Source organism: Enhydra lutris, unplaced genomic scaffold, assembly GCF_002288905.1.
Source record: "Enhydra lutris kenyoni isolate GAN:26980312 unplaced genomic scaffold, ASM228890v2 scaffoldscaffold93, whole genome shotgun sequence".
Taxonomy (NCBI): Eukaryota; Metazoa; Chordata; class Mammalia; order Carnivora; family Mustelidae; genus Enhydra; species Enhydra lutris.
This window is the reverse complement of record NW_019154177.1, coordinates 1,008,629-1,021,508: the sequence shown is the minus strand read 5'-3', so window position 1 is coordinate 1,021,508 and position 12,880 is coordinate 1,008,629. Positions and strand designations below refer to the sequence as shown.

The 12,880-nt window shown below is 48.2% G+C and overlaps 2 non-coding genes across 2 annotated transcripts; one reads left to right on the top strand and one right to left on the bottom strand.

Moving 5' to 3' along the window:
- Window positions 1–3,176: 3,176 nt before the first annotated feature.
- Window positions 3,177–3,249, bottom strand: TRNAR-CCG. Its single transcript has one exon. It is a non-coding gene; the product is annotated as a tRNA-Arg (tRNA).
- A 2,653-nt stretch (window positions 3,250–5,902) lies between these two features.
- TRNAK-UUU lies at window positions 5,903–5,975 on the top strand. Its single transcript has one exon. It is a non-coding gene; the product is annotated as a tRNA-Lys (tRNA).
- The last annotated feature ends 6,905 nt before the right edge of the window (window positions 5,976–12,880 follow it).

The window sequence follows — 12,880 nt, the reverse complement described above, 5'->3', positions numbered from 1 at the left end:
GGGGGGGGAAGCAAGCTCCCTGCTGAGCAGAGAGCCTGATGCGGGGCTCTAGCCTAGGGCTCTGGGATCATGACCTGAGCCAAAGGCAGAGGCTTTAACCCACTGAGCCACCCAGGCGCCCCTAAAAAGGACAGTTTCTGAACCGAGAGTCATCAGTTACAAAACTGGTACGAAGCGTGGGGGTATAACGTGACAAGACGGCTTGTAAAGTGAAAAGGAGGAAACTGTTGAACCCTTACAGTGATTGGTTATTACAGTGGAGGTTTCGAGACAGCAGGGATGGTTGAGAGTGATTATCTTACACCACTTTAGGAAGATGACTTAAGTTTCTTTTATGATTATTAAAGACATTTGCAAGCAGTAACTTCAGTTAGGTTTTCACCTGTATTCATAAAAAAAGATTTGCTTATGTGGCTTATGTGGTTATGTCTGATTGGGGGGTTTTCAAGCAAATTCTCTATTTTTTTGTAACAATCAAATGCTAACCTCTTCAAACACTCTCACAGACACACCCAGAAATAATGTTTTACCAGTTATCTGGGCACCCCTTAGTCTAAACTCTGACACAAAATTAGCAATCACAAGGACTATGATAGTTGAGAGGAATTCTGGTTGGGTATGTTGTAGGATGCCCCTCTACTGGAACTCAATTGTTCTTTTTGTCATGATTAGGCTGGGGCTATGAGTTTTTGGGAAGAAGAACGGAGATAAATATATAGATATAATTTATATACTTATATATATAAATCTATGTACAGATCATATATATTTTTTCATCACATATTAAGGGTACATATGATCAGCATGACTTATCATTGTTGATTTTAACTTTTGAAAAAATTGTCTTTGGAGGTCTTCCAAGTAACTGTTGGACTACACCAAATATTTTCCCAGCTCTTTGTAGAAAAAGAGACCAAAAGTAATGAGCTGTATTTACTGTGTTCCACATCTTTAATTAGCTCAAAAAAAAATTGTGATGGGGGCGCTTGGGTGGCTCAGTCAGTTAAAGCCTTTGCCTTCGGCTCAGGTCATAATCTCAGGGTCCTGGGATTGAGCCCCACGTCGCATTGGGGCTCTCTGCTCAGCAGGGAGCCCAGCAGGGAGCCTGCTTCCCCCCTCTCTCTGCCTGCCTCTGCCTATTTGTGATCTCTGTCAAATAAATAAATGAAAAATCTTTTTAAAAAATTTTGATGCTTTTTGTTACAATTTTCACAGGTCAGAAAAAGAGAAAACGTACCTACTTTGGTTAATTACACAAATAGTTATATATATGACTAATTATTGCATGTAATGGGTAAACAGGTTAAATTTACAGACTTCCTTTTTAAGCAGGCTCCACACCCAGTGTGGGGCTTGAACTCACAACCCCTGAGATCCAGAGCTGCAGGCTCTGCCCCTTCCGCCAGGTACCCCTTAGTGCGTTAAGTTGGAATATGCTTCAGCTACTGTGTACCAATTTCAGATTGGAGTGGGACGTTTCTTGAATCAGAAATGCCAAGAGAGGCTCTAGCTCAATGATTTCAAAATTAGTGGACTTTACCTTTCAACTGTTAGGTTTTCCAAAACCATCCAAAAATGACCCTGATATTTTATGAAGAATATGTAGCACAAGCTGACTTTTCTGTCCTTCGGGACTGACGTGCAAGGTCGTGAGTACAAGCCCCTGTATCTCTGCGTGTGTTCTTTCCTGTGTAACCAAACCGCTCCTGTACTTTTCAGTCATTCTCTTTGGCCTTCCCTGCCTACATGACAAGAAATGCAGTGATCCAGTGCATTGTCTTGCTGCTGCCCTGTCCTACCCCACGATCTTCGGTGCCACACAGGATGGCTGCTTTGGCAAAAGGAAGACAAGATGGGGCAGGAAAGAAAAAGTGCAGGAGAACCCAGTTTACCCTAAATTTTCTTCAAGAAACACGCTAACCACAATAGTTAAAAGTTCACCTTGAGTTCTATTTTTCAGTAACAGCGAAGAGCAGAACAGGAAAAAAAAAAATGGAAGAGGAGGAAAAATAAAGAACCTGACAGACGTCTTTGTTGAGTATTTTCATTCTGAGTTGGGAAACAGGAAACAGAGAAGCAGAGTCGTTTCAACAGAACTTTTCTTCTGGCTTCCACCCCACACCATCCATTGAGCACCCCCGAAAACTGGATCCCAAATCTTTACTGGTGAGTGTAAGTGGGTGGGGGATGGTAGAAAATGGCGGTGCTTAAGGAACATGAAATCTTCCAAAAGTGAAAGTTAAAAACCTTATGAACAATTGAAGAAGCAGTTGAAATATTAATCTGTCCGAGTGGCCTGGAATAGTTCAGATGGGACAGCCTGGGGCTGACTTGATCCCTGCTTCAGAACCAAGTTTGGGTAAGATGATCGGATGTTTTGGTCAACATTCAGTTGTCCTTCGGAGGCTTTTCCATAAATCATGGGATGGAAAATGCCAACGCCCTGTGCTCACAGTGAAGCCAAACAGTGGAAAGATTAGAGAATAACGGACTTACTAGCTTTTAGTACATTCTCAGGAGAAGCTGGATCCCTGAGCCGGGATAGTTCAGTCTGATAAGCAACAGACACTATGGGGGTGGGGGTCAGATTTCGTGTCTGTTCTGGGCTCAGTATTCCCCACCCCCTCCAGACTCCTATTTCTTTTTTTTTTTTTTTTTAAGATTTTTATTTATTTATTTGACAGACAGAGATCACAAGTAGGCAGAGAGGCAGGCAGAGAGGGGAGGAAGCAGGCTCCCCACTGAGCAGAGAGCCCGATGTGGGGCTCAATCCCAGCACCCTGAGATCATGACCTGAGCCGAAGGCAGAAGCTTAACCCATTGAGCCACCCAGGCGCCCCCAGACTCCTATTTCTAACTTTTAAACAGAAGCCCTTAGAACCCTGCTTTCCAGAGAAACGACTGTAGTTGGCTTTTCTACCCTTCCCCTCCTCTTCTTGGCCATGATCTTTAGCGGGTCTTGTAGCCAGAAATCCAGGCTTGACACACTGCTCACAACCACTCGACACTGCTTTTCCAGTCTTATTTAGTGACTAGAGGCCAAGGACAAAATTTAAGTTATTAGTAGCTCAGCAGCACCCAGGCTTTCGACTCATTTCAGGCTTCCAAAGACTACTCCAGAATCCGCAGGTAAATGTCAAATGAAAGTTTGTGTTTCTTGTTTGGCAAGAAAGGAGCGACCACGAAGGGACTCGAACCCTCAATCTTCTGATCCGGAATCAGACGCCTTATCCATTAGGCCACGCGGCCACCTGGTGAAGCCATTTTTCCAAACCTGGAAGCTGAGATGAAATAGGTTTCTGTTTTCAAAGTTTTAACTTTGCAGCTGGAGGAGGATTTCATTATCAGCATCAAAAAAAAGGAGAGGGGTGTAGAATAGAACTCCATCCGGAGTCCCTAACAATCACTTAGAACTAGTGCATGGTGAGATCGTGGAAGTATTTTACTATAATTCCTTCATGCCGGAGGCTGTAACAACTTGACTCTCCACCAGGCAATGAGAAGAATCACCCCCACGTGGGGCGGGGCAGTGGGTCCGCCGCCTCCCGGGGAGAATGGAGCACTCTGTCCCCACGTCTGAGGTGCAGTGTGGTGACTCCCAAACTAGGCCCAGCTGGGGAGGAGGGGAGAGCGACAGTGGCTTGAGGGAGCGGCTGCCTCACCCACTCCTTAACGCCCCAAGCAGTTTGCCTAAAGGTGCTCTGCTGCCTGCGGCCCTCGGATCCATCCCCGGACAACCCAGGGCCGCGTGTGCATGAGTCCGGCGGACCCTCAGACTCGCTCACTTGCTGAGACTGTCCTCAGTTGTGGTGGATTTTGTGCTGGAGGAATAACAGACTAAAACCTCAAAATGCCACCAAATTTTTTTAAACTGGTATTTTTTTGTTCAGTCTGAGAGAGGAAAAGATTCCCGGGCGGGCCTACGCCGCGGAGTAAGGTTGGTGGACTGGGCACAAGCAGCGACATTTCTTCCTTCCAGAGACGGCTGTGGCACGACGGCAAAGACTGGCACCGAGATTTAAAAACTGATACTACACAGCTAATAGATAGCTTTTGAAAACCGCATAGACCTTTCCTTACACGGATGACGCCATTCCCTCCGGAGCCGCCCACGGCTGCTTTCTCTGAGATTTTTATCGGACGCGCTCCAGGGAGCATTTCTTTAAAATTTTAAATGTTTTGAACAAAGTATTTTGTGAGGAAGCCAAGGAAGATTGGAAAGCACGGAACTCCTGTTCTTGCTGCCTCCGTCTGAGATATTTTCCTTGAGGCAATGGGTGGCGGAGGGTGTCCATAGTCAGAAGAGACTCGTGTCATGGAGTTTTGAAAGAGAGTGCCCCCCCCCCATTTCCTTAGACGACTTGCCAAACCATGGATCAAATCACACGTTCACACCTTTAGTGCAAGAATCTCCCAAGGAGTTATGTCAGCCACCTCATCTAGGACCCTAGGAACTGTCTTAATTCTTGAATGTGGGAAGTGCAGCACGTCCCGTGTCCTGTGTGTCTCACTGACGCAGACACAGAGGACTGGGAGAGGAAGTGGTCTGCGGTCAGCTTTTCTGATGTCTTTTCTTTCTGTTCTTTCTCGATCTTTAATGACGCCGGGATTGGAACGGGAGGGGGGTGCCGGCTCGTGTGCAATGACCGCCTCCCGCGGGACGTCCGAGGAAGCGACGCCTCCGTTGTCTCCTGAACGTAGGGACTCCCCGAGCCGGCTCAGTCGCAGCCCAGTGGTGCCGCGGCCCGCAGAAACCCTGTCACTTGCGATGTCAGCAGCGAACAGTGAGACAGACGTGAAGAAGGAAGAGGTGGTGAATCTGGCGGGGTAAGTGGGGGGGCGCGGGAATGAGAAGGAACGTTAAAGGGAAGGAGCGATGCGGACAGCTTCAGCTTGAAGGAAAGTGTGGAGACTGACCCCAGGCCCTGCCTGCTGACACTCCCTCTTCCCCTCCGTGCACTGTGTGGACACTTGGCTGTTTAAAAAGTCCCTGATTCATTACCGCCATTGTCTGTATTTGGAGAAGGAATAGTCGGCAGAACAAGGCGGTGTTTACGGCTATTTCTTTCTTTCTCTCTCTCCTTTTTATTTTTTAAGATTTGTTTATTTATTTGAGAGAGAGAGCGTGCACACACGCAAGCAGGGGGAGTGGGAGAGGGAGAGGGAGAAGCAGACTCCTGCTGGGCAGGGAGCCCGATGCGGTGGATCCCAGGACCCTGAGATCATGGCCTGAGCCAAAGGCAGACGTTTAACCAACTGAGCCCACCAGGCACCCCTAGCACAACTATTTCTAAAATCTTTAGGGCAAGATCACCCCAGGGAAGAGCCTGCATACCAGGCTGACCCTGACACACGCACCGCCCTGCGTGGCTGTCCCTGTCGTGGCTCAGCCCCTGGGTCTGCTGGCCAGGGGAGCGCTGGCGAGGCAGTCCCACCCGCCAACAGAGAGGGGCCCATTGTGGAACATTGTCTTACATCTTCAGGTTCTTCCTCCTTCACTGGCTTCCCCCCACTCCCCCCTGACTACAAATGCTGCAAGACAACGCAGAAGGACACGAACAGAACAGAACAGAAGCGGGGAGCAGCCTGAGTGCTAACTTGGGAGACTTAGGGGCAGGAGCTCTACAGAAGTGGGTTCCTCTGTGTCTAGCAGTGTGGCCTGAAACCTGACGGCTTTAGCTGGGAGACGTTGCATGGGGTGGCGGGTGGGGCGGGGGGAGACAAGGAAGAGAGAAAGAAGAGACGGCCCCCCAGAGACCGTAACATCGCTCTCAAAGAGCACTTCTTCACTGTGAGTAGAATTCAAGGTATATCGTTTGAGAACAAGGACATGAAGCTTAGTCAGGACTGGCCAAATAAGTAAGCCTAAATTGGATACCCATGGAAAGACCATATTGTGAGAGCCTGGGTAGCTCAGTTGGTAGAGCATCAGACTTTTAATCTGAGGGTCCAGGGTTCAAGTCCCTGTTCAGGCGCACCTTCTCCCATTTTACCCTAATTTCCAATAAGTACACCAGGGGTCGGGCAGTGAATGGGTCCATGTGTACCTTGACTGTTTACAGACCTTGTTTACACAGACACAAGCTCTATAAAGATTGCCAACCTGGAGATTTGTATTTTTATGTGGTTTTTAGAGAAGAGTCATCAATTGGCTAGAAAATGGAGAGCAATCAAAATTTCTGAACTCTAAAAACAAGAAAAAAAAATAAAACCAGAAAAACAATTTTAGGGGTGCCTGGGTGGCTCAGTGGGTTAAGGCCTCTGCTTTCAGCTCAGGTCATGGTCCCAGGGTCTTGGGGCTCTCTGCTCAGAGGGGAGACTGCTTCCTCCTCTCTCTCTGCCTGCCTCTCTGCCTACTTGTGATCTCTGTATGTCAGATAAATAAATAAAATCTTTAAAAAATTTTTTTAAATCAGGAACCACAGAGGTCAGGAAGCGTGACGCATTTTCAAGCACTGAACGAAAAGAACTGTTGACCCAGAATACCATATCCAGAGAAAATATCCCTTAGGAATGAAGGGGAAACAATGTTCCAGACCCAGGAAAACTAAGATAATTGGTATCAGCAGAACTACCCTAAAACAACAGCTCCGGTAAGTTCTCCACCAGACAGAAAATGATAAAGGAAGGAATGTTGGACATCAGGAAGGACAAAAAAAAAATTTTTTAAGCAAGAAACATACTAAATACAGTAAATTTTCCTTATCTAGAGCTTTCTAAGTTATGTTTAACACTTCGCAGCAAAAGGCATAGCACTGATGTGGTTCCAATGATTGTGAGAGAAACTGCCAAGACAGTTAAATGTTGCAAACAAGGAAGGTAGAGTGGCAAGAAGGGAGGAAGGGTCAGTACAGCACATGAACCGGCAAAATGCTCGCGAGAACCCTGTGTAGGGTAAATCCGTATGATGGAATCCTGGAGCAGCCACTAGAAACCTCTGCAAAGAGAGACAGTCCAAAAGACTGCAGATAAGTGAATATGGGATAATAAAAGATGGACAAGTGGTCCATAAAATGGCAAAAAAAAAAAAAAAAAAAAAAAAAGAAAAGAAAAGCGAAAACCACAGAAACAGCCAGAAAGGAAAAAACAATAAATGCCAGACTGAAGCCCTCAGGTACCAATAATTACGTTAAACATAATCTCAGCACCCATGAAAGGATGGATATTAATAGGGTGGATTAGAAAATATGCCCCACCTCTACGCTGCTACAAGAAACTCACTTCAGACAGAACGACAGGGGCCCCTGGGTGGCTCAGGGTCATGGGATCAGCCTTGCACTGGGCTCCATGCCCAGCCTGGAGTCTGTGGGAGATTCTCTTTCCCTCTGCCCCTGCCCCCTCTAAAAATAAATCTTTAAAAAAAATAACTGAGGGGCGCCTGGGTGGCTCAGTGGGTTAAGCCTCTGCCTTCGGCTCAGGTCATGATCTCAGGGTCCTGGGATCGAGTCCCGCATCGGGCTCTCTGCTCAGCGGAGAGCCTGCTTCCTCCTCTCTCTCTCTCTCTCTGCCTGCCTCTCTGCCTACTTGTGATCTCTCTCTCTGTGAAATAAATAAATAAAATCTTAAAAAAAAATAACTGAACAGGGAGGTTGAAACAATGAGGGTGAACAAAGATATGTTATGCAAACAATTGAAAGGCAGCTGGAGTTACTATACTAACATCAGTAAAGTAAACCTCAGAACAAAGATCATTAACAGAGACAGAAGGACCATCATAAAATGGTAAGAAGTGTCCCTCCACCAAGATGGGAGAGCAACTGTGGCACTTGTGCACCACACTACAGAGCTTCCAGGCTTCCAGAACGTGTAACAACATAGAACACATCCTGTGCAGGGGCGCCTGGGTGGCTCAGTGGGTTGAAGCCTCTGCCTTTGGCTCAGGTCATGATCCCAGGGTCATGGGATGGAGCCCCGCATCAGGCTCCCTGCTCAAGTGGGGAGCCTGCTTCTCTCTGCCTACTTGTGATCTCTGTCAAATAAATAAATAAGATCTTAAAAAAAAAAAAAAGAACACATCCTGCACCATAAATCAAACCTCCACACACACAAAAATTACCTTCGTCTACGGTTTTACTGAGATGTAACTGACAGACAGCACTGTGTAAGTTTAACATGTACCGGCATAATAACTTGACTTACATATATCACAAAATGGTTATCGCAATGAGTTTATATCCATCATCTCATACAGATCCGAAACAGAAAGAAAGAAAGAAAAGAAAAAATGTTTTTCTCCTTGTGATGAGAACTCAGGATTTACACTCAACAACTTTCTGAGTTAACTGCAGACAACATGTTGAACATTACATCCCCAGTGCTTATCTGTCTGGAACTGGTAGTTTTTCCCTTTTGACCACATTCATCAAATTCCCTCACCCCCTGCCTCTGGAACCATAGTCTGATCCTTTTTCCCTGCTAGTGTCTTGGGTGCTTTTTAAGGCTTTTTTTGTTTTGTCTTGTTTTATTTTTTAAACAGGAAGCACTTTTTTGTAAGTGTCCAGCTTATTTTTTCATTTATAGGATGCAGATAACTCCTGATTTGCCTGATTCACAAGGTTATTGTCAAAGTCAAATGAGATTTTTTTAAATGCACTAAATTCATGCTGCATGCATGTAAAAGTTGCTTTTGTTATTTTATCTTATGCATGTGTCAGACTTTAGGATGAGTCATTTACCAAACTATTAACTGTACTTTTTCAAAATGGATCTTTTTATTCCCATTTAGCCACATCTTTCTTTAAATAATTCAATTACTTGACATGTAAAGTATTATTGGTTTCAGAGGTAGAGGTCAGTGATTCATCAGTTGAATATAACAGCCAGAGCTCATCACCACACGTGCCCTCCTTAATGCCCATCACATGGTTAGCCCAGGCCCCCACCCAGCAACCCTCAATTTGTTTCCTAGAGTTAAGAGTCTTTTATGGTTTTTCTCCCTCTCTGGTTTCATCTTGTTTTATTTTCCCCTCCCTTCCTTTAAGATCCTCTGTTTTGTTTCTTAAATTCCACAAATCAGTGGAATATGATATGTCATATGATAACTGTCTTTCTCTGATTGACTTATTTCATTCAGCATAAAACCCTCCAGTTCCAACCATGTCCTTGCAAATGGCAATATTTCATTTTTTTAAAACATTTTATTTATTTTTTTAAGATTTTATTGATTTATTTGACAGAGAGAGAAATCACAAGTAGGCAGAGAGGCAGACAGAGAGGAAGGAGGAAGCAGGCTCCCGGCTGAGCAGAGAGCCTGATGCGGGGCTCAATCCCAGGACCCTGAGATCATGACCTGAGCCGAAGGCAGAGGCTTTAACCCACTGAGCCACCCAGACGCCCCAGCAATATTTCATTTTTTGATGGCTGAGTAATGTATACACACACACACACACACACACACACACAAGATGGGGTGGTTTTCTTTTTATTCCACATATAATTAATGTCATATAGTATTTGTCTTTCTCTGCCTGACTTATTTAAAACAATGTCTTTAAGGTCCATCCATGTTGTGGAAAATGGCAGGAAGTCCTTATTTATTACAGCTGAATAGTGTTCGTGTGTGTGTGTGTGTGTGTGTGTGTGTGTGTGTGTCTGTGTGTGTACCACACCTTCTTTAGCCACTCATCCGTGCGGACACTTGGGCTGTTGCCAGGTCTTGGATACCGTCCGCAGCGCTGCAGTGAACAGAGGGCCGCGGATACCTCTTCCACAACATGCTTTCGTCTCCTTCAGATACATTCCCAGAAGTGAGGTTGCTGGATCATGTGGTGGTTTTATTTCCAGTTTTTTTGAGGAGCCCCCGTACTGGTGTCCACGGCGGCTGCAGCAGCTTGCGTTCCCGCCGACAGCGGGAACGAGGGTCCCTCTTCTCCACACTCTCCCCAGCGCTTGTTATTTCTTGTCTCTTGATACCAGCCACTCCGACCGGCGTGAACAAGCCCTCGCCGCGGTTTTGACTTGCATGTTCCTGGTGGTCGGTGACACTGAGCATCTTTTCACGCGCCTCTTCGCCAGTCCTGTGTCTCCTCTGAGAAAATGTCCACTCGAGTTCTTTGCTTGTGTTTAATCGGATTATCTGGGGCTTTTTGCCATTCCGTTTTGTGAGCTGCTTATATACTTTGGATGTTAACCCTTATCAGATATATCGTACGCAAATATATTTCCCCGCGAGGAAGCGGGAAAGAACGGAAGCCACAGCCCCTAGCGCTCCTTGAAGACCCGCGGGGTGGGGGGGCAGTCACCGGCTGTCCCCACCGCGGCCGGCGCGGGGCCCAGCGCGGCGGGGGCGGATGCGGCCCCCCGGGTTCGCCTCGGAGACGCGCGGAGGCCGAGGCGGGGAACCCGCCGCTGGCCGTGCTCTCTTGGAGCCCGTGGTCCCCAGCAGACGCTTCCGGCCCTCGGAAGGGGCTCTGCCAGCCGCGACCCCCGGCTCCGGCCCCGGGATTCCCGCCCGCCGCTCCCGCGCCCCGGGATCCCACCCCCCGCCCCGCTTCCCTGCCGTCGGAGCTCACCAGACCGCGCACCGGCGCGCGCCCGCCCTCTGGCACCTGCTCGCCCCCAGCGCCTCCGCTCTGCTCCCCGCCGCACGCGCCGCGCTCCCGGTCCCCGCTTCCCCGGGAGCCCGCCCGGGGCCCACGTCCTCCACCGCTCGACCCACCTACCGCGGGGCCGCTAGGCCTCCCGCGGCCAAACCCGCGGGTTTCCAGAACCCCGCGCGCGGCTCTTAAACGCGGGCGCTTCCTGGTTCACCCGGTCCCGGGAGATTTCGGATCTCCTCGCACACTCCGCAGGACCGAGTTCAGGGGAAAGTAGGCAGCGGCCTGGCCTGAGGGGAGGGCCGGGCAGAGGGGAGGGGAGAAGGGCGCGCAGGAGCAGGATGGAGGACTGGGAGGAGCTACCTGGGAGCCACCAAGTCTCCGTCCCCAGCACGAGCCTGACTTGACCCAAGATGTTTTCATCACGAGTCACTCGATTATAGTTTTCAGCGCTTTGATCCTAGACGAGAGAACTGGCCAAAGGACTAGGGCTGGACAGGTAGCCGGTCAGAGTCCCAACCGCGAGGGTGGAGGGGACACTTGCACTTTTGCGGGGGCGGGGGTTGGAGTCGTCCAAGTTTGGGTTTCTAATTGAGAGACCCAAATAGCTTTTATATATATATATTCATTTATTTGACAGAGAGAGAGAGAGACACAGCGAGAGCAGGAACACAAGCAGGGGGAGTGGGAGATGGAGAAGCAGGCTTCCGGTAGAGCAGGGAGCCTGATGGGGGGTTGATCCCAAGACCCTGGGATCATGACCTGAGCCTGGGATCACGACTGAGCCACCCAGGCCCCCAAGAGAAACCCAAATAGCTTGATCCGACCCCGGGCATTTTGGTAAAGTCTTCTGGGGCCCATTTGAATTCATCCAGAGAAAACTCAGGGGGTCTTTGGTGTGACCACAAAGTCACCTAAACTACCGATTTGGGGTTGGACCTGGATTTTGGAAGTTGACAGCACTCTAATTCCACACGATCGCCCATTTTAGTGTCCTTTCTAACACCTCACACACTATTTACTTAAACGCCTACAGAAAACAAACATAATAGAAAATACGTGAAACGACTACATTATCTCCCTCCAAAAGCTGCGTCCTGTAGCAAATAATCAGCCACAGGGCACAGAGCCAGTCCACAGCCAAGCAGATTTCTGAAGGCGGTCGCCTGCTGGGGAGAGCCTACTGTAGGCCTTTTCACCGGAGGACATGGGATCTGGAAATGAGAACACCCCAGCGGGGTGGAGGGTGACAGTCACCAACTGGGAACAAATTTCATTTCCTCCTGAAGACACTTCGAGCCAACAGGAAACAACTCCCCAGATAGCAGCAGTTTTGAGACCACAGACTTTGGAATTTCTGAAAAGGTGCTGTTAGAGCCATGCTGGGTGGCTCAGTGGGTTAAGTGTCCGACTCTTGATTTTGACTCAGGTCATGATCTCAGGGTCATGGGATCGAGCCCCTCATCAAGCTCTACTCCTCCCCCTGCTTTCTCTCTCTCTCTTTCTCTCTCTCTCTCTCTCTCTCAAAAAAAAAATGTGCTATTAGAGACTGAATTATATTTGGACAAATTATATTTGTCCTCCTCACAAATACATATGTCAATGTCCCAGCCCCTATTGCGACTATATTTGAAGTCAGGCCTTTAGGGGGGTAGTAAAGGTTAAATGAGGCCCTACAGGTGGGGCCCTCCTCATAAGAAGAGGAAGAGACACCAGAGTGTGCACACAAAGGAAAGGCCGTGTGAGGCCACAGTGCGCAGGGAGAAGGCAGCTGCCTGCAAGCCAGGTAGAAAGGCTTCGTCAGAAACTCTCCCTGCCCGCATCTCTTTCCCACTGTGACAGAAAAAACTTTTCCTACCTCTTCATATGAGCACCTTCATCTGACATTAACTGAGGTCTGCAGGCCATGTTTGATTTAAAGATTTAAAACAATGGTGCAAACGCAGTGAGTGAAGAAATGCAGGAAAATTCATACTATGGAATATCGGTTGAGAATGCATTGATCCGTATTTATTTCTTTCGCGTTCGGAAGGCCCCTAATTAATTCCCTGACAATCTTTCCTCCCACGTCCAGCATCCTGTGGCTCCTTCACCTGCAAGGACTCGGGTCCCCCCCACCCCCATTGTGGGACTGAGCTGTTGGTGGCGCTCTCCACGCAGGTCCTGGGGGTCATGCTACCCTCCTTTTGTCTTCGGCCCAGGAAACAAATAGAACTAAAGAAAACGGAGGTGGGGCAAGGCTGTTCTTCACTGTCTCTCCCTCTCTTTCATAATAGTCTGCCACGGGAACCAAGGTGCGTCACTCATTCAGGGGCACGGCTTTGCTCCGGTGTAAGAGATGCTGT